General features: G+C 33.9%; 1 protein-coding gene and 1 long non-coding RNA gene across 6 annotated transcripts in view; one reads left to right on the forward strand and one right to left on the reverse strand.

The window, feature by feature from the left end:
• Window positions 1-1636: 1636 nt before the first annotated feature.
• On the reverse strand, window positions 1637-2236 carry LOC130046949 (uncharacterized). Its single transcript, XR_008796020.1, has 2 exons — window positions 2117-2236; window positions 1637-1917 (listed from the first exon to the last, which is right to left on the reverse strand). It is a non-coding gene; the product is annotated as an uncharacterized LOC130046949 (long non-coding RNA).
• The window catches only part of LOC125683811 (semaphorin-5A-like), a 67583-nt gene continuing 47215 nt past the window's right edge, over window positions 2226-22593 (forward strand). The window contains exons 1-6 of one of the 5 annotated variants that reach the window (XM_056140733.1): window positions 2226-5749; window positions 6645-7079; window positions 8121-8184; window positions 9420-9611; window positions 9865-9956; window positions 12315-12402. The gene's annotated coding sequence lies outside the window, so the exon portion shown is untranslated. Of the gene's footprint in view, window positions 7080-8120; window positions 8185-9419; window positions 9612-9864; window positions 9957-11212; window positions 11335-11936; window positions 11956-12314; window positions 12403-16122; window positions 16286-22593 lie in introns of those variants that run through there. The other 4 variants (XM_056140732.1, XM_056140734.1, XM_048925280.2 and 1 more) reach the window with 4 other exon arrangements.

Genomic DNA, 22593 nt, shown 5'->3' on the forward strand with positions numbered 1-22593 from the left:
AAAGCATCCTTGGGTGAAGGGCTTTCAACTTTGTTCTAATGAAGGACTATGCCCCCTTCAAAGGGGAGATAATCATAAAAATGCAAAATTAGGGTAGGATCATTTAAAAATTTTCTTCTCAAGAACTACTGGTCCAGAGGAGCTGACATTTACATAAAACATTTCTGACATAATGCAGATTCAAATTTTTTCAAATCATGGCCCCCGGGGATAGGATGGGGCCACAATAGGGGATCAAAGTTTTACATAGAATATATAGGGAAAATCTTTGAAAATCTTCTTCTCAAGAACCAATGAGCCAGAAGAGCTAAGATTTACATGAAAGCTTCCTGACAAAGTGCAAATTTAAGTTTGTTCAAATCATGGCCCCCCGGGAGGAGGTTGGGGCCACAATAGGGGATCAAAGTTTTACATAGAAATATATAGGGAAAATCTTTAAAAATCTTCTTCTCAAGAACCAATGAGCCAGAAGAGCTAAGATTTACATGAAAGCTTCCTAACAAAGTGCAAGTTTAAGTTTGTTCAAATCATGGCCCCCCCGGGAGGAGGTTGGGGTCACAATAGGGGATCAAAGTTTTACATAGGAATAAATAGAGAAAATCTTTAAAAATCTTCTCAAAAACCAATGGGTCAGAAGAGCTGACATTTACATGAAAACTTCCTGACATAGTATAGATTCACTTTTGTTCAAATCATAGCCCCTGGGGTAGGTTGGGGCCACAATAGGGGATCAAAGTTTTACATACAAATATATAGGGAAAATCTTTAAAAATCTTCTCAAGAACCATTGGGCCAAAGAAATTGACATTTACATGAAAGCTTTCTGACATAGTGCAGATTCAAGTTTGTAAAAATCATGGCCTCCAGGGGTAGGTTGGGGCCACAATAGGGACCAAGGTTTTACTTGCAAATCTATATGGAAAGTCTTCAGATAAGGGCCAAGGTGACTCAGGTGAGCGATGTGGCCCATGTGCCTCTTGTTACATTTTCGACTTCTTCTCCAGAACCACTGGGCCAATATTAACAAACTTGGCAAAAAGCATCCTTGGATGAAGGACTTTCAAGTTTGTTCAAATGAAGGGTCATGCCCCCTTCAGAGGGGAGATAATCATAAAAATAGGATGGGGTCATTTAAAATCTTCTACTCAAAAACCACTGGGCCCGAAGAGCTGAAATTTACATGAAAGCTGCCTGACATAGGGCAGGTTCATGTTGGTTGAAATCATGCCCATTTTATTTTATACATATTTGGGGAGGGGGGGGGGGGGTATGAAAAATCCTCCATTTTTGTGATGTCATATTTTATATTCATTAAAAGGGAACAGGTCATGCAATATGTACATAGACCTTTGTTAAACACCTGTACCTAAAGCTAGATGGACCACTTTCTAACTTTTGTAAAGGTTTTGATTTTCAATGGCAAAGAATGCAAACCAACTTCTTTGTTGAAATATCCTTCATTATTGGAAGTGGCCAAAATGATTGTCATAGTTGATAGAGAACTGTTTGGTACATCTATAATCTAGTTTATACATGTGCCAAGTTCAGAAAATGTGTATTGCAATATACAGAATGTGCATTTCACCCTCAAATTTATGGAAGTCATAATCATCTGTTTTGTCAGACAACATCTTGCACAGGAAAATTTTTAATTGCCCCAGGCTGGAAAAAATACATGCAATGATTATTTGATGAATTTTTACACTTTTCAGATTTATATGTATATAATTTTATGAAAATAACAGCTGATGTGGACAATGGTTAGTATACAAAGAATGTCCATCCCTTGATGTCCAGATGATAGATTTCAGGGTATTTTCACACCTGTAATAGCCATCTATGGGACACTCAACTCAGGTCTGGACTGCCCCCAGCCATGAGCTTGATGGTAAGTGGGACCATTAAGAAATTCTTCAACTGTAAAGGAAGTGTTCACAATATCGTGTGATAATTTTATGATATTTATACAGTAATGCAAGTCATATTGAAAATGTCACGATGTATTCAGATAACATATTAGAAGGAATATTAATCTTTCAACTTCTGAAATGCTAGAAGTCACTGGTCTTTTGATACTCATTTTTCTGTTAAATATTTGAATTAGAAATATATTTACATTTACTTCCAAGCAATACTTGAAGAATTGAAGCGAGGACCCATCACGTTGACTGATCTTTAGAAATTCTTTAATTAAGAAGTTAAAATCTCTGTACATCTGATGTCACATTTGTTTTTGTCTTGGTCGAGTGATCTAAGATGAGATAACTGATATTACCATCCCTATAGAAAAGTGCAACCTCTCCTTTTGTAATACTAGTGGGCCATCTAGATAACCTTTTAAATGTGAACACCCTTTTAATTATCAGAAGAGATTAGGCCGGTGATTGTATACACACATATTTTTTGGATCCTTGGTGTTAGATGCGTATTTCATTTTTCAGACAGGTACTTGTCATTTGAGGGTTATTTGAACTATTGAGGTTTTACACACAAATCCTGTCCTGCTGTTCATCAACAAAGTAAAACCTATTTGATGATACACAATATCTTTGGTTTTTTCCTTGGAATGAAAAAATCTTGGTGGGATTTCACGACCTGTCTTTTCTGATGGGCTTTTAAGGGTTTAGAAGGGGTGAATGTTTGCAGAAAATCTTCATAAATGTCATTACAATTGACACAAGATTGCTAATTTGTCCTGCCCACTACTTATACATCTTAATGCATATAAGAAAGAAGAATTTATCCAAATGTAATCATGCATCGCAAATATTGACTTTCTCTTAAATTACAAAGCATTCCAAAGTGTTGTGAATGATGATGGGTAAAAATGTGTTTAAACAATATAATACTACCATTTATCATTGTACATCAGTGTACTGTATATGTATATATACAAAGCATATGATTTTTTTAATTTGATGCAGGATTATTCTTTTGTTTTTGTGTTACGGCTTGCATTTTTTTTTTACACAATATTGTCCAGTGTCAGATTTATGAGTATTCCAGAGGGGGGACTGAAGTGTATATAAAGGAAAGGGGTAACAATAATATACCCCATGCCTTCCACGACACGTTATGACCTAGAGTGGATTATATACTCTTTTGTAGGTCATTCTCATCATTCTGACATAATTCCACAAAGTAATATACCGGATTTCAAAGGGGAAAAAAAGGAAAGTGGCCTTTAATTCAAATGTCAAGATTTGTATCATTGGATCTACATCTGGTTTGGATGAGTCCAGCAGTGGGAATAATTAGTGATATTTGAATGATAATTTTGAATTAAATGTTATGTAAGGGGTTCCTATTTGGATCCTTTAGATCTCTTATCAGAAGCTAGGGCCTGAAGTTTCCCATGATATACTGGGATTTTACCTCACAGGACTGATATTCAAGTAGTCCAACGCCACTTCACACATGCTTCACACTGAAAACCCCCAGAGTGTATGAGATTTTAGTATATGTTGTTTAAAATTGAATTTCATTGACTATGTAGGACTGTAAGAGATGAAGATATGAAGTAATTTTTTTTTTCAAGTAGAGTGTAAATTCAATGGAAAATAAGTTGTAAAAAATAGGTTACATACTCTTTTTTTTTTATCGGTGAAATCCTTCCAAACTTTTAGGCATATTATAATTTCTCAGATATATTGCAAATGACTATACTAGCTGCCTGAGATATCTTTTTTAAAAAAATTAAAGCTGCATAACTGTGGACAAAATGTGTCCATTTTTATTTGAGATTAAGTAAAATTAGTTTAGAAAATCATACACAATCACGTACCGGGTCAGCAAGTCAGGAAAAGTTTTAAAACAAAAGTCGGTGTGACTCTGCTGTGAACAAGTTTAAGGACATTTGAATTTTATGGATTTGTCATAAAATGCAATTTTGTTGCAATGGAGTTTTGTGGATAGCTACTAACATACGAAGAGAAATTATACTTCCGTTGTCAATCACCTGATCTCATAATCTGTTCACAAATAATCAAAAAATAACAAAAATTAGTGTACAATGACCATGGTGAAATAACAGTATAAAAATGAGATTGACCAGAAGTTGTGGAATTGAGTATAAACAGTGGTGTTATCAGGCCTGGCTGCTGTGATGTATGGTTTGTGGGCAGTAAAGTCATTATATTGTCTGATGTCCTAATGATGGGCATTAGTTGGTGAGTTTTCCAGATAACATGGGGATCTTGTTTCAGTGGAGGCAGTCTGAATGTAGCCACCATTAGCAGTGCCACAGATTAAACATTCTATAATTTATCGCCTATTATCGCTCTGATTAACCAACTGATTAACAAGTTAATTATTACCCATTTTGTAATTTGTCACTTTCTTATCTTCCTAGTCCCCAGGGGCAGGATTTTATTTCTGCGAAAGGTAGAGGTAAATGGCAATTTATTTGTTTACAGGCTGTTATTAAATGTTGGCCAATATTGTTGTTCTGTGTTGTTTACATGCCATTTTCTTGTTCGACACTTGTAACCAGGACAAGCACTGATTTATGCAAAAGACAAAATTAGCAGAAAGATACTGGCTGCTCTGTGTAATATTCTGAGTTATAACTACTGACTACATGCAGGCTTGAAAAGAGCATACCAGATTTTTTATGGGATTTATTCTCATTAAATGCACTATAGTTTAAAATAGGAGTGACTGCAAGGGAGGTAACTCTTCTCTCACTGATAGACTCTTCACATCTCGGCCTTGGAGCCATAATCAGATAATGGCCATGTTTTATGCATTTTTTTTTCTAAATTTCGTACATGATAAATATGGATCTATGGCCTGTGTGTAACCACAATGACACACTAGGTATATTACCACTGTGAGTGCTGTCAATATTAGTTCATTGAATATACTTGATGTGTGAAAACTAGTTGAAAAGTATAATAGGTCACTGTCATCCGTTTGGTGCGAGAAATGCAAATTTGCGTCTTTCATGATGAAAAGATTATCTTGTGGCAGGTCCATTGATGTTAGCATTGCTCAATGTTATTGATAAATTTTATTGAGGAGAGCTGTACCATGAAGTTGTTTTTATGAAATGTTCCCTAATATATTAACCTCATTTTACAAATTATTTGAATTCAAGCAAAGGGGTATTTGGACCTCTAAAACTATATAGACGTTAGCATAAAAGTTGTTCCCAATTCTGAATTTGGTATGTTATGTGTGTGAAATTTTATTTTCGAATGAATAGATGGTATTATATTTTGCGCAGGAAAAGTGCTAAGAGTTTCCCTAATGGATGACATTTGATCAGGCAAGTTCATTTAAAATGTAAGAATTCAGCCTTTGTACTGCAAGAATTCATTTACTGTAATTTAAGAAACCATCAGTAAAGGGTGAGAGAAAGGTAATCCCAGTCCTTGCTGTGTTGTGTATACTAGTTCATGAAAACCTTCTATGACACATCTATAAAATGACTTCCACCTACAAAATATTAATGGAAACTGTTAATTTCTGCATTCGTTCAGCTGTAAAAACCAGTTTAAACTTTTATGTAATGTTTTCAATAAGTATAAGTTGTGTATCGCAACCATCAAGTTTTATTAAACAAGATCATAAAAGAAATCAGATTTGATTTTGGTGAAATTAATCAAATTGTTAATTGTGTTACAGGTCTGAACGAATGAAAACACAGAAAGTTGATTGCGTCAGTTTCCCCTCCTGTGGTGGCAAGTCATGCCACGAGTATACCCTCATGCCTGAGAATTAAGGATACATAACATTAAGAAGAAATGTAATTCACATACAGTTATGTTAAATGACCTGGATTGTTTTCTGTTCTGTTTTTCATTAGCACATATAAAACATGACTATATAGTTATAAACAACTTGAAATTTTATGTTTGAGAAACTAGGTCAGACATATTAGAATTGGTCGCGATGTAGATCTAGATGTAGGCATTTGCATGACAAATTTATGCTCATTGAATGCTTTTAAATATGCTATAAATCTGAAATTACAGTTAATATATCAAAGAAATGTTTATATCTGAAAGCGTACATTCCATATTTATTATCACTGTAATACAAATTATACTCCATTTATAATGAGAATGTTCTGTGAAGCAGCCTGGGGTGCGACTTGACTCTTGCTATGGTATAGTTGGTTAGTAATTAGAATCCCAAAACCACCTCTGCTGTTTTGGAAATTGCTGTGTCATAATCCATGATCATTTTCTTCCAAGTTCATCGGTCCCTGTGACCTCCATCTCGTAACTTTTTGTTCAATAATACACGTACATTTATGTTCTATATGACAGACAGATAACGTAGAAGTGGAAAATAAGGGAAATTATGGCAAAACTATCAAGTTTCATTAACCTTTCTGTAAATTTTGTACAACAAAATGGGTTCAGATTTCGATATCCTGTTTGAACAAGTTTGAATCAACCTACCTACCAGTTTGGCCAGCATATGGTGTGACACCATTTATCATATATATACGTAAGGGGTCATTCCTTAGGAAAGGTAAAATAATGATATTCATCTTACAACTTATACCCTCTTTACTAATCCAATAAAGGTAACCTAATAAAACAGAGTGATAGTCGGTCAATGCCCCAATATAGTTTTATGTGTTCTATTCTACTGTGATGTTGTGTTTTTCAAAGTTTACATTGTTTTGTCAGAGACACATCCGCTAAAGGAATACTTCAGGAATATACTTCTGTGTTACAGAGACACAACCGCTAAAGGAATACTTCTGTTACAGAGACACATCCGCTAAACATGAAGGAATACTTCTGTGTTACAGAGACACATCCGCTAAAGGAATACTTCTGTTACAGAGACACATTCGCTAAAGGAATACTTTTGTTACAGAGACACATCCGCTAAAGGAATACTTCTGTTACAGAGACACATCCGCTAAAGGAATACTTCTGTTACAGAGACACATCCGCTAAAGGAATACTTCTGTTACAGAGACACATCCGCTAAAGGAATACTTCTGTTACAGAGACACATCCGCTAAAGGAATACTTCTGTTACAGAGACACAACTGAACCGCTAAAGGAATACTTCTGTGTTACTTTTCCAATTAAAAGTGAAATCAGCATTTTCTGGTTGGTAAAATCTTATTTGATTTGATATTGTGTTGTGGGGTAAACAGAATACATCGTAGTTGTTCTTGAAATGAAAATGTTTAAACTCGGGTTGAAGACGTGCAGAGGACTCGGCAAGCTGACACCCTCTGTCACATTTTCTTACCCTTCCCCAAACATTAGAGTGTAACCACGCATATGTATTGAAAAAAATTAAACTAAATTATTATGTGTTCTTGGTGTTAAAATTTTGCAGAAAAGGTTTTCTATTGAAAAATTTGCTAGACAGGGAAAACAATTTGTGCATGGAGAATAGAATAAAATGTTTAGAAATGTCAATAGTATTTCATTAAAATGTCCAGCATGCATGGGAATAAACTTGGTAAAACAGAATTGAATAGATATATATTAACTTAATGCACAAATTCCGAGTTGCCCAATTGTTATTTCCCTTTGTTAAACTTTTACGCGTGGTGATATGCAAAAAATAATTTTGTATTCACGCGGTGGGTACAAGTGCTTATCGCTACGGTCATATATTGCCTAAAGGATAATTACCATACGTCATGCAACCACCCGAACTGCAGGGACACACAAATTTAGTAAGTTTATGTCATTGAGTATTTGATAATCAAATAGCTCAAACAAAAATCGATAATCACCATCTTTCTTTGATAAAAGTATCACTTGTGTAGAGGAGGAAATAAATAACAATTTCATATTTAATTTAATGGCCTAATCATGGTCAGTTTAAAGTATACCAACGGCTGATATAAACAAAATTTATGCTTTTGTAACTTTTAACCATATTTACATAGTCAGTCTATAATGGCCTATGTATATACATCTTGTACCCACCATGCAAGTGTTCAACAGAATACTGAACGTACAATGTACCTCCATTACAAAAGAGCTATCTTGGAAATTGCGTATTTTCTCTCAGGTATATTAACAATTTGCCATCTGATTTTCAAAAAGAACATGCCAAGGACTGTGTGTTGAAGAAGTATCTCCTTATTAACATACTAGACATTTATACCAAATTAACTTTCTTTCTTGTAGATTCGCAGAAAACTGGTGCCCTTACGATGTGAAACTTTGTCATTAGAGTAATTTAAGACAAAAGGTTGGTGCTGGGTATTTCATATTGTTTGTGTCAGTACATTATTCTTTCATGCATTCTATTTGATATGTAATTGATATAAAAAAAAATCGTAATTGCATATTCAGGGTCTTCTTGACTGTTAAGTACAATATACTTATACTGCATATTCAGCATAAAGTATCGACAAACAGTTTAAAATTAGTGTGTTGCATTCATTCATGTACTATAAGGATAGTTTTTAAATTTTTTTTGCTGCAGTTTTTTAAATGAAAAATTCATTACAAGATGTTGTTTAAAATATTGAAGCTATGTTTTCCAGGAGTTTGTATCCTTCAGTTTATTGATCACTGCAAAGGGATTATGTGTAATTAAATTTTTTTAATATAGTGTATTACATAACCACAACTAATGAAGTTCTTTGAATTGTATGAGCAATAGCTAGTTTGCGTTGTAAAAGGTACAGATTTTACATCATTTTATTGACTTTCAGCAATGATTAAGAACCGATATAGAAAGCTTTCTGAGCTTGAATAACAATTTTATGAACAGGTGGAAAACTGTTATTATTTAAGCATATTTTTGTATGAATTTTCTCAGTATTGAGATATTCTGTAATGCAGCATGATACATTATACGAATGTACTCGTGAAATGCATTATAATTTTTATTTCTGATTTTCGTTAGAAAAGTGTACACAGGTATAGTATATGTATCTGGATTAGTTTCTGTTTTGCACCAAATAACCACTGTGCTTTTGAAACTTCAGATATCATGCGATAATTTTAAAACATTTTGTTTGGTAGATTTTTTTTTATCTGTGCTCATGCAGGTTAAGGGGTATTCAGTACGCTGCCTAAGTCACTGTTCAAACCCTGTAAAGAGATACATTTATTAAATAAATGCAAAGTGTACCAATCCATTCACTGAACCAAGAGGATTATTTCAATTTTAAACGTAAATATATATGTTTATATGTGCTCGTATGTCACAATACGACGGCTATATACATGTGTTTTAATTTTATAATTACTACAAATGGTTATCATGCAGGCAAGACTGATACATGTATTGGTGAGAGCAAAGGAAATTTTGACATATTGTACAACACACTGACAGCATGTGGTTAATTTGGACTTTCAATTTTGTCAATGAGTCTCACTGTAATTTAGAGAAATATTATTATGATACTTACAAGTACATTCATATAATTTGGTATATGTGACACTAATTATGTTTTGCGTCTGTTTTGTTGGAAGGAATGGCAGGAAGCAGTGTGTGCCTCTGTTAAAGGGCCGTCCAATCTCTGCCAGCTATCAAAGAGAGAAAGAGGGGTCGGCAGATTGCCACACTTCAATGACTGCCTCACTACCTGTGTGTGCATATTTTAAACAGTCTGACGAAAAAAGGCCAGCCTACCAGATTTTTCTTGAATGGAATAAGACTAACCAGTGAGCTTCTCAGTTTGAAAAGAAATTGATTAATGGTGTTGGGATATTATTATTATTTTTGAATTGTGTGAAAAAATTGATTTTCAAAGTTGCATAATTTTGGAATTTTCCAACAAAAATATTTGAACTTTTAGTGAGTTTGATGATATGTGCTGTGTTGATGAATCCTGCCATCCTGAAGTGTTTTAAGTTACTCAACTTATAAAAACACACTAAGTGATATTGCATTGCCCAATGCATGGTACATTTTCAGATTTCAAACTCTGGTGATAGTGTGTTTCCTTTCCATTTCTGCTGTCTTGGAATGTTTACTGATTACAAGCAGATTTGTTAACAGCTTGACAGGTAAGACTTCTCAGGTGTTATATCTAACATGTCTTTTTTACAGATTCTGCTAATGTCATACAAAGATGGCTTGAAAAACAAACTTTATGAGGCAAAGTTCATGGAACCCATAGACAGAATTCTGTATGGAATTGCAGTTTCTGGGCTTATCTTGTACTCTTAATCCCATTGTTTTACAGATACTTTCCTTTGATTTAAAGTGCTTTAGAAGAATGAATGCTGTGTCATGATTCGGTGATAAAATTCAAACAACCAAGATCATCCCATATTTATCTTTACGACATAGAATATGGAAATTGTTTGCATATAGAAACTTTAAATGATTTTGAAAAAAAAATTATTTTAAGGATGATTTTAACAACTTGACCTTTATGCTAGATATGCAGCTACTGTATTAGTAAAGTGACCCTGGTGTACATAAAGAAATAATGTGTCCCACAAAATGACAAGGACAACATATTTTTAAGTAATCTCTAAGAATATAAAAGAAAAAAATGAAACATGTCACACAAATTTACAAAATGATGGGATTGGGTAGAGGCTAGGGTGCAGTTTGACAATGGTCTGAAACAGCTCGATCCAGATAATCCCTCACGTTGGGCCTTACAGAAAGAGACCTGGAGCTATGGGTTTATTGTCTTGATGTGAATAAAACTTTCACCACTCTCCATCTAATGAGCAAATCTTGACTAAAAAATTGTCATGCCTAATTGGGCACAAATCGCTTGTAAAATGCAGAAATTTTAGAAAAGGAGAAAGAAAAAAATATGATGCAGAAATGTGGCTTCAACTTTTGAAATACTGATATACACATGTACCGGTATACTGCTATTGAAAGGTAATAAATGAATGTGATATACACATGTACCGGTACTACTATTGAAAGGCAATAAATGAATGGCATATGAATCCTGACCATTGTATAGTTATGGTCAATTTGTTACCCTCAGAATATGATACCTTATTTAGGTGCATTTCTGTTATCTGGAGGTTTTTAACAAGTTTCTAACAACAGTTAAATCCATAGACCATGGTAAATTGGATTAATTACTGTCGGTAGTTTAAAGTCAGGAATAGTTAATTCAGTACAAACCCAGAGTGTTACGCAAGTAGTATTTGTATAAGCCACTGAACTGCTGCCAAATCAAAATGTGTTGACTGCAGCTCACAACTGTAAACTACTGAAAAAAAGAACCAGGATTCATGTGCAGAAGGTTGTCTCCTGATTTGTTTTAAATCTAGATATAATTCCAGTGTGGTTTATTGAAATCCATTTTGATGCACATGGCTTTTCATGTTTCAATTGGTGCTATTGCAGATATAGACTTGCTTTATTGCTCATAATGCAGGAGAAGATGATGTGATTGCAGACTTGGTGGTATAAAACTTCCCGTTTGATGTCTTTAGGGATAAGGGTGGTTGAAGATTTAAATGTTTATTTTTGAGAACTTAAAGATGCAGCAAAAAACTAAAGTCTGTAAAAGATCAGACCTAAAATTGGGTCAGGAAGTGGGAGATATATCTCGTTGTTGATAATCAGTTCGGGATTTTCTTTTATTAATGACTGATTTCTGCCCCTGCATCCTGTGATGGAAACTTTTTAAATCCATCCTTGCTTTGAAAATTCAAAAAAATAATCAAAATGTTTTTATCCCCTGGATTTAATTTGGTAATTATCAACTGAGAAGGTATCAGTTGTTAACCTATGAACAAGTTGCTGTTCAATGATTGAAGGAAGATTTCTGCACATGGTCGGATGTGTGATATTTTTTCTTATCCGGTAAATCACAGTTTTATAGTCATGGAAACACTTCTTTATCAGAGAAAGCTGCTGAGCTGTACACACTGTGTAGAGGAGGATGGGTATTTTGACAAGCTTTTTCAAAATCCCGTTTGGAAATCAAATTAAAGAAAACACTATTCTTTACAGAATGATTTGGTCAACAAACTTGTACTGTTATTCTGAAAAGAGCTAATGAGGCAGATATGTTGTAAATATGTAGGTAAATTTTTTTGTAGTTTGAGTTGATTTTGTTTTTCAGCAGTTGTCAAGAACTTGTTTGGCACCAGAGGTTGGTGTTTTGATGTTTTAACCATCTTATCTTTTACCTGCAAATCTTAAACGCAGGAAACGATAGGCATATTTCTAATTGATATATATCTCTATTTTCTGACATACTTGTGGCATAAAATGTTTCAGAATACAGAGAGTTATATTTATAATTTCAGCAGCAAAAAAATATTCAGAAAAGACAATCTTACAAAGGAATCTGTGTTTGTTCAAGATCTACAAAAGTTTTGCATGCAGGTTTAGATCATTTTGTGCAGTATATCAAGATTTTCTTTCTGTTTTTATAGTGAGAATACTTTGTGAAAGGGTAAGGAGAAATTGATTGGTCCATGTATCAAATTGAGGATTCAATAACAGACCCAGCAGTCACTAAAGGTAATCATTTATAAGGTGTTACCGCTACAGGTAGACAGTTATTGTCAGTCATTTATAACAAACTCCATGCATGGACAGGGTTACCAATCCATTTGTCTTCTGTGGTTAGTTATTTACCATTAGATGTATGTTAAATCTCTAGTATTTGTGAATTTGTTTGCCAGAAGAGCCACAAAGTTCTTGCCATAAACTTTTATCAAGATCAATATGTGTGATTATGTAACCTGGACTTTGGGGTACTTTTTTAGAGGGGATTTCAAACATGATCTGATGAGATTACCTTTATCTGTGGCCCTGCTATAATTGTTACCTGTGGTGGCCAATCACTCAAACACCTGGCTTTCAGTCTGTCAATAGTATTTTGGTCTTTATCCTAAAGTAAAATGTGTATTGAATGAGTAAGAATTGTGGAACAAACCAAAACTCTGCAGAATGTGTGTTAGATGGTTACAAGAGGTCTAGGTTAATTAATAGTATATCCAAACAGACACTGTATTGTGGTAATATTAAGTTCATGATGTTCTCTTTTCAGTCTGTCATGAAAATTCAATCTTTCAATATCAATAGTATTTATTATTATTTAAGTTACACCTTCATACACTATACACTTGTAACAGAAAGGGAGAAAATGCAATGGACCAGACTGGGATTCGAACCTGGGCCCCCTGAATCTCTAGTCAGGTGTTCTACCAACTGAGTTATCCAGTTGATTGAACTGTTTGACCGCTAAACACTGAAGAGTTCTAATAAGTGTACACTAATCAAAAAATAGTCATGCTTTACTGAAAGATTTACTAATAATTCGTAAATTAATAAATAGTAAAAGGTATACATTTATGCTCGATAAATTGTCGAAAAATACAGGGCGCTGCACTGACTGAGACCGAAATTATTTTCACAAATGATGGATGTAATATATTGTTTGTGTGCTTTTTGGGGTCTTGAGTAATTTGCCCTTGGATATTAATTAATTACCATGAAATGATTTCTGAAGTTTGATGGCTTCTTTTGATGCAGTACAACATAAGTAGATTAAGTTTGATACTATAATTAAAACCATATGATTTTCTTCTTGATAGGAACATATTGCACACTTCGGACTATATCAGCATAATGTTGGAATTTTATTTAAGGAATGAAAGTAATTTCTACTTGTTTTATACAATAAAAAGTTAGTTAATCGGGACAATTTAAGCCTTTTCACGGTTTATAAAGCATATAAACCTCCCCAACATACTTCATATCTTATAGAATGCATATGAATTACTTTCATTCTGTGTAAATTAATTTTTAAGATGCATTCAATGTGATTTGATGAATAATTATCATGAAAAATTGAATTTTATATGATGTGGAGCAATACTAGCTGCCATAGCAACAAAACTAATATAGAGGAGCCAGATGTATTGTGACATATTTCCTTGGATGTCATATGGCACAACTTAATGTCAACTCGATTTATATGATATATAAAGAATGTTGATAACGTGAAATGAACCAATCAAAATGTGTTTTATAAGTGATGTTAAAATGTTATAAGAAGACCCGTACCATGTGATGAAAATTAATACTGTGGATGACTTTAAAGGATGCATTATTGTCCAAAACATTTTTCTAATTTGTGTAATGTTATTTACCATATATCGGCATACGCCTCAAGTTTAATAGTATGGAATCCAAGTGAAAGCTGGAAAAAAAAGTGTTCAGGCCATGTTTCACGAGGAAATTGAAAGGAAGATTTACTATTCTATAATGTCTGCTTTGACACACATATGAATAGGAAGATTAAATTCAGATTATAGATATGTGTATGAATATTAAATCCTCATATATATATATTCTCTCCAACCTCTGAAGGACAAATGCTAGGTCGTTAGTGGTTTTATTTCGGCCCTAGGGGTGAGATTTCTTTTTTATTGAAATATGTACAAGAGATTTCTTTCTTTGGCAGTTTGATTGTTCTGTAATGTTGTTTTCATGCAATGGCTACTATGACCTTTTGGAAAAATTGTGTTGTATAAATTTGAGGTAGAATATTTGATGATGTTGAATGTATGTTGCTTGCAATATGTTATTTTAGCCAACTGAATGGCTACATTCATTGAAGCAATTAGTAGTGAGCTGTGATGGATGCAATAGTTGATTTTTTGGGATTTCATGTCTTGGGATGCGTTCTGCAAGGAAAGAAAATATTAATGTTACCACTGCAAGCCCAAGAGATACACAAAAATGCAATCAGTCAGTATCATGTCTAGCCCTCTTATGACACAATGATGGAGGATATGTAACTTGCTAAAACAATGTTGTAGGTTGTAGCTCGACAAGTTTTGATGACAAAATAAACCTCCTACCTATTTCAGACCTTTTTAAAAAAGGACCTTTTTGTTATTGTTTCAACTCTATTAACAAATGCTTCATACTTAAAATTTCTAAATGTCTAGTCATGATGAGTGAGTTAGTGATTTTCATTGTTAGTACAATATGAACCAGTTAAACATGTAAACACATATTAGATAAACTCAGTTGGGTTTCCATTATTGCTAGTGAACTTGCATTCAACCATGTGATTTTATGTTTGTACATTAATGAGGGGAACAAAATGTTTTAGCCAGGCTGATGCAGAGATGGGACAGGTCGTGATCATGCACACGGATATTTTGAAATTTTGAAGGAAAAAATATTGTCATTACCATGGTAAATAGTTACACGCAATGACCAAGGCACTGCATGTTCATTCTGAAAGACCTTTCACTGGAATTTTAGTAAGACATGGAATATGATAGATGTTGCTGTAGATAATTTTAAAATAATCTATAGACCTTAAATTAGACATCAATGTATTGAAGATGCTTATCTGCCAACGCTGCTCAACTGCAGTTTTAAGAGTAGAGTAGTTTTGAAAGTTTCCAAAGAGTATAATGTGAATACTTGGACAAAGTGATAGATATTGAAGTGGGCATTTATTGCATTCCGCCATTACCAGGATCTGGATGCATTGCGTAAGATTAAGCAGACCCCTCGCATTGACTGCCGTTTAATGGTTAATTAGAAAATTAAATACTGATGTGTCTGGTGAATAAAAAGGGGGTTTGTGTTGTTATCTTGTGTCGATAATCTCAATACAGGACCAGACACAATATGTGAAGTCTGGGGTATATTATGACAATATGGCATTAAAGTTGCAGAGATTGTTCCTCTGAATGTCAGTGGGATGTACAGCATCCCTTTTAATCTACATGCCATATTTTTGGAGGTTGTTTAAAGTTTTGCATCATTTCTATTCATTAATTCTATTACATTTTTGATGGATTTTTGTGCATGCTGCGTGTAGCTTTTTGTTTTGCTAAGTGTTATGATTTTGAATAGTTGTGACAACTGGAGTCTAGGTGGTCAGCATCATTATAAATCTCCCGTGCATGAAATAATTTGTTGTGTTAGAGGTACAAGTTCTTCAAAGATTTTTTGACAACCTTTTAAGCCACAAAACAGACATGTGGTGATATGCTCCCCTGAATCTATGTAAAACAATACACATGCCTCTGCACACACAATCCGACATTCAGTTATCGGACAATTCATCAAGCCATTCTCACTCACTCAAGTACATTTCCTCACACCAACATCCTAATATCAAAATACTCTGCTTTGATATTTATGATTAAAGAATAAATTGACTAAATGCTGGTTTCCTTTATACTTAAATGTTGTAATAGTATTTTTGCAAGTTGTGTACCAACTAACTTGGTAAGATCAAGCAGACAAAACAGGTTGTGGGGGAGGTTTTTTTCTCAAGTACATGTCTCAAAGCTTTCCCGTAAATCAGGATTTAGCGATACATTCTTGCGGATCATATCATTGGATTCATAAACCCAATGTTTACAAGGTAATTCAAATTTTGTTTAATATTCTCTCTGCCCATTTTATTAGATGAACTTTAGCTTCCAAAAAGTCTAGAAATGACATTTGCTACATTTATACTAGTAAGTTCTCTTGGTTTAAGAGTTGCTGGAGGCCGAGTTTGGAAGGGGCAGGGGGTTAAAGGAGTTTAATATTAAGAATATAAAAAATACAATCTTATTTGATAATTCTATATTCACAGAGATTTGTAGAAAAGAAAGTAGATTTATAAATGTCAGCTGTAACATTTATCAATAATTTCTGCAGTTATATACCCCTTAATTATGATTTTTAAGTGATCATATTTTATAAACGAGTTCCTTTTTTTCTTTTTCCATTGATATTCTGTTGACTTTTACATTGTATGTATAAAAGATTTCATGATTCACAACAGTTTTCTGCCTAGCCCCATTCTATTACATGTACTTTGATATGAAGTAAATAGGGTATAATTGGTATTTAAAAAAAAAACTTGATTCAAAATATTATAGCTGTATTGAAAGTGACAGTGACGGTCTCATTTTGTGAGAAAGAAATGCCCCTCCTGTGGTGACACAATTTATGAAAATTATTAGAATTTAAACACATTAAATCATCTCTCATGATTATTTGGTGGCACATCTTTTATAATGGCTGACATTATGTGAAATCATCAAACAACTTAATACTGTTAGTAAATATGATTGTGAATGATTTCTCAATTGGTTTGTATGACATAGAGAGCAGACAGGGATAATAAACTCAATAAAATGGGACGTTTGATCGTGTTTCCTGATCGTGGTTTCTTAAAGACTTAATTCAAGCTTACAGTGACAAAACCTGTAGGCAGGCAGAGTTCTGGATGTGCATGCAGTTTCAAACTTTATGGACTGTAACCAAAAAGAGAGCAACTTGGGGACTATGTGAGACCTGCCCCTATATATAATTGGCTTGGTCCTTCCCTAACAGACAGGCATTACATGAAATTAAACTTAAAAGTTTAATAATATTTACTCATCCTATTTGCATGCAGACTTTAAATGGGTTAATGGACGGTAGAACCCATTGACAGAAGGAAGCATGTATTACTAGGTCTGGTAATTGCGTTACTTTATTTCCAATAAGTGGATTTTAATAGTTTGATTATGAAAAATTGTGCCACAGTTCAGAAGAGAATCTGCTTATGAATGAAACGATAGATAGTTTTAATTCCACCTGATATTGAGGAGGACTGAGGAAAGCATCTGAGTACTATTATACAATTATTTATGGTAAGCTTAAGCTCTTCATAATGGCCCCAACATTTTGTTTTGGCGGAGGGTAACTGTTTCAAGGGATTTAGAACATTTTCTTAAATCCTGTTCACCTGTTTGAAAAATGAGATCTTTTGTCATTTTTCAGTGGTGTTCTATCCATTTCTTATCTAGAGTCAATTCACACATCTACAAAAATCACAGAGTAAATACATTTTTAGACTAGGGCCAAATAAAGCAACATTTGCTTCCATTTTAGTTTGACATTTCACAATTAATTGTTCAGGAAATCAAGTTTTGTGATAGATCAATAAACACCAGAAATTTCCCCGGAATGTTTCTTTCTAATTATTGGAGGATTTAAAACTCTCCTTTCATAGTTGAATTGAATAAAGAAGTTACTAATCAAAACATCCAGATGAAAATACAGGTGTTGGAAAGTTCTTGCAGGTGTAATATACATCACTTGTACATGTGTAGTATACATGGTCATTTCATTTAAAGTAAACTGCCTAGCGAAGTATTGTGAATGTTTTTCAGATTTTACGTTCTGGTTTTGATACTTTTTACCATTATATTTCCGCTGAAACTTGATCCCAGGTTAAGACTGGGCAGTCCCTCTGTCATGAAAATGTTCTTCTTTAATGAACGAGGGTGTAAATGCCTCTGTCAAATTAATGTCATCAGGGGGGACAAGTTGTAAAGAGGAATCTGGATCTTTGAACAATAATTACTACCAATCAAGAAAATAGACAGTTATCATAGCTTGTTTTCACAGATCTTCACAGAAAACCGATGATTACTTTTTGTGTGGTGGCTGTTCTGTGTTTGACAAGGCTGTAAACCCCATGGGAGAAGACTATTTTGGCTAAACTTGTGCTCTATCAAAATCTTGAAGGCTCCACCAAATTTTCATACCTTAGTATGTAAATCAATGTCCTGTTTTGGAATATTTGTTCGTAAAATGACACCTTATTACTTGTGATATAGTTTCTGATGATAACCAAAGCTATCTTTACGAAGTCTGGGGAGGAATAAATTCAGAATAAATCAAGGTAAAAGAGGTCGTGTTCTCTTCCAAAGCATCAACTAATCTATCATAAATTACTGAATTTCATGAATGAAATGAGACTTCATATTTGGGATCTTAAAAATTATCGTACCATTATCTGGGACCCTTAAATAGACTTCATATATTTCCTTCATTTGAAAAGTATATCAGAGGAGATGTATTGGTAATGGGAAATTAAAGATTACATCTTCAGATTTGCAGAGTTGTTAATTTGTGGTGTATTGAAATTTTACAAAGTATGAATTCACTTTAGATGAGGTCCCCAGATAAGTAAAGCTGTCACATATTGTAAACAGGGTTAATGGAGTGTGAAGGATTTGCAATGAATTCTACCTTTTGGAGTGCAAGATTTGAAGATTTTCTTTTGAAGTCATCCAATTTGTACACTATTGAATTTATGGTGATGAGCACCAAGCAAGGATTTTACTTGTGATGTTGAGATATGAAGGTTTAATGCTTTAATGGGGGAATAAGTAAGAAAAGTGTCTTGTAAACCTGAGAAGTTGCTGCATATCATTATTCAAAAGATCCCATAGAGATACATTTGTATGGTAGTGGGTTTTTTTCCCTTCAGATTAACAAGTTCATATTTGGTAGCTTGAACTGAGTGACCTTCATGTGAAGCCGGACTGTCCAGTAGACTATAAAATTTCTTTACAATTGTGAAAAAACTCAAGTACTTGATTTCATTCACATTTTTAAAAAAATCAATCCCCCCACCTCAAAAATTATATAGCTAGTCGTAATTTCTGTGTTATTTTCTTCAAAATTCTGACTTAATTTACCAAATGTGCTACATGTATATTTCTAATGCTGTTGATTTAACTGTCATAGTGGGTTTATCTTTAACCAATTTATTATTCATGCAAACTTGTATTTAGATAATGTTGTATAATGAGACCACACAAGTGAGTGCATTGTTGACCAGTGGAGGGCTGGAAACTGTCCCATTGCAGTAACCCTGCAATCCACTTGACTGGGATTTCTAAGGACCACAAGGAGCTTATCTATTGGAAACAAACAAATTGAGGGGCTCTTGGTCTGCTATAGACCCAAATCAATCATCAGATTTGTGTGTTTTGTTCTTCAGTCTTTTGTCAGCGAAATGGAGTCTTACATAATTGTGATAGAAATCAGACTGGACACCTAACACTTACAAATACTAATTGCCACATCTCAAGATGGCTCTCAGATACTAAAACTGGTTCCCTCTAAGGAAAAGCAGAGCACTCCCTGATTATGAAGTGAGATATAGGTTCAAAAATATGATATTTGACAAATCTATTGTGTGATAATTTTTTCCCTGTTTAGATTTATGATGTAATCATCTTTTATCATTGCTGGCACAGTCATGTCAGATATATAACTCAGACAGTGGTAGAAAAACAAAAGAACAGAGACGCCTCAGAGTGAAATATGGATCTCTTCTGACTTGCAATATTAAAATCAAAACTATTTGGAGATGGAATTGATTTTATGGCTGCTAATTGCTTTTTGCTAGCAAAATACTGTATTATTACTTGCAAAAAATGGTTATTCATTTCATTCTTAATTTCCTAACCGTTTTCTTATTTGTCTTGATATTTGGACCTCAAATCAGATCTTGAGGGAAGTCAAATTAAATAAAAGCTGATCTTTCCATTTTTCAGGCTTTAGAATCAAAGTCGACAATGTTCTGGTTCTACAGGAAATTTTCTTGATGTCTATAGATCCAAGATCTTGTTTTGTCTATAAATGCATAAAATGATAATGTAAAGAAATTCAATGGGAAAAAATAAAAACAGAACCTGGAAACGGTTTCCCTTTATGGTGCATTAAGTTCACAGGATGGTCTTTTGCTACGTGTAGTTTTGCCGTAACTTTAGCAAGCTGATCTGTGGAGGTGTGCACTCCTAATCTGGGCCTTTATCTTTGTGACGAGGAAACCTGAAGTTCTTACAACTGTTAATTACGTATCCCTTCCTAGGTGTGGACATTTCACGTATCCCTTTACATGTCAAAATATACCTGACATTTTTATCAAGGGGAAGACTTAAAAAATGAAGGCTGTTAAGTGGAAATTAAAGATGCTGTTGATGTACCTCTGTCAGCAGGTGTATATTGATGATATAGGGAAAAACAGGGATGATGTTTTAAATCATACTGGCAATCCAGTCGGAGCTCTTCAGCTTCCGTTTAAAGTGTGTAACATTTTTTTTCATATCTCACATCTCTCCAATCTAAATTTGATTGAGCCTGATGAAAATTTGGAAAACTACATGTACATTGCACCAGTAATTTAAAATCATCTTGATTAATTTTTCACCATTTTGCAAATAAAATCGTATAGAAATTCCATATCTTGTTGTTTATTTTCATACACAGTATTATCAAGATTCAGTGGATGTACTTTCTCTGGCTTTTTTCTGGATTTATCATAACACTTTACTCTGTCTATCATGACTCTGTTTTGTGTTGGGGTATTGCTGTGTAATATGTTATGTAATACACATGGTCAATTTTGCATGCATGTCTGTTTACATCTACACTTTATTTAATTATGAACACACCCAAATAAATTACATTTTTTGCCAGATATTATCAGGAATCTAGGTAAGGGTCACACAAATTTACATTTTAGATAACTATATATGCAATACATGCCCAATATATTTTACTCAAGTGCACGGAACAAATTAACCAAGTTTCCTATGCTAAAGAAGAAGGAATAAGAACTTTGGGAAATGTTTGATTAATAAATAAGATATCTATAGGGTCAGACAAGGTCGTTTGCTGTTGGCTCTGAGTGGATACAGGTTCCTTTCTTTCAGCCTCTTTTACCTGCACTTTCACCTGAATGCATGTGGAAGTGTGTAATCTAGTTTAAACCACAAAGACCATTCTGTTGTATGAAAGAAAAGGATGAATGCAAAGAATAAACAAATACTGGTTCATTGTCCAAACTCCTAGATTATTAAGGTGATGATGGAAGTGGTCTACCAGAAAGAAACACCAGAAATGATGTAAACATATTTGTTGATGTAAAAAAAAAAAGAGAAGATTTCTGAAAGTGTACTCCATATTTATTCATTGCTTGGATTCAAGGGTCAGAAGTGTAACATACTGGAAGGGAGAAATGACAATGGATGGTCTGGTATTCCCAGAGCAGATAGAAAATGTAAATTGTGTTATTCTGAAATAGGCGACGAATTTCATTATATTTTTTCATGTAAAAATTTAAAAGACTTTCGAAAAATGTACATGCTGCAAAAATTTCATCATAGACCAAATATTTTAAAATTTCATGATTTATTTTCTTCTACAAATTTTAAATTGCTCTTGAATTTATCAAGATTTATTGAAACTATAAATGAGGTGGTCAACCCTCCAAGTTGATGTCAATTTGCCAATTATATTTTGTAATATTTATTTTTGTAAATGTATGTGTACCTCAACTCGCATGTATATATGAATTTTAGTGTGATTGTCTATGCATTTCTCTATGTCATGTTGTTTGACTTATGAGAATAAATGAATTGAACCAGACTGGAATTTGAACCTGCATGGAGCCCTTGAATCTCCAGTTAGGTGTTTCTCTAGTCATTGGTTATTGAAGTTACCTGATGGCCACAAGTTCCTTCCCCTTAAGATGTCTTCACCCCCAAAGACAACCAGACTCTCCCATGGCAAGCAGTTTCACATGTCAGTCCAATCGGCAGGGCCCTGCACCGAGTGTTGGGGAAAGATCATTTCATTTGCAATGGACCAGACCTGTGGCCCATTTCACAAGATGTCTTATGATTAAGATGGAAATTTTAAAACAATGCAGTTCTGATCATGAATGAGAAAAACTAAGTTACACAGGTGATAAAAACTTTTATTCTTACTCTGGATTATAAAGCAGGGACAAAAAAAGATTAATTATTCAAAAGATTTTTTTTTTGTGAAAATGGCCATAAAACTGCTACCTGGGACCCCTCAAACATTGGTCAGGTGCTCTACCAAGCACCT

Source organism: Ostrea edulis, chromosome 6 (assembly GCF_947568905.1).
Source record: "Ostrea edulis chromosome 6, xbOstEdul1.1, whole genome shotgun sequence".
NCBI classification, from domain to species: Eukaryota; Metazoa; Mollusca; class Bivalvia; order Ostreida; family Ostreidae; genus Ostrea; species Ostrea edulis.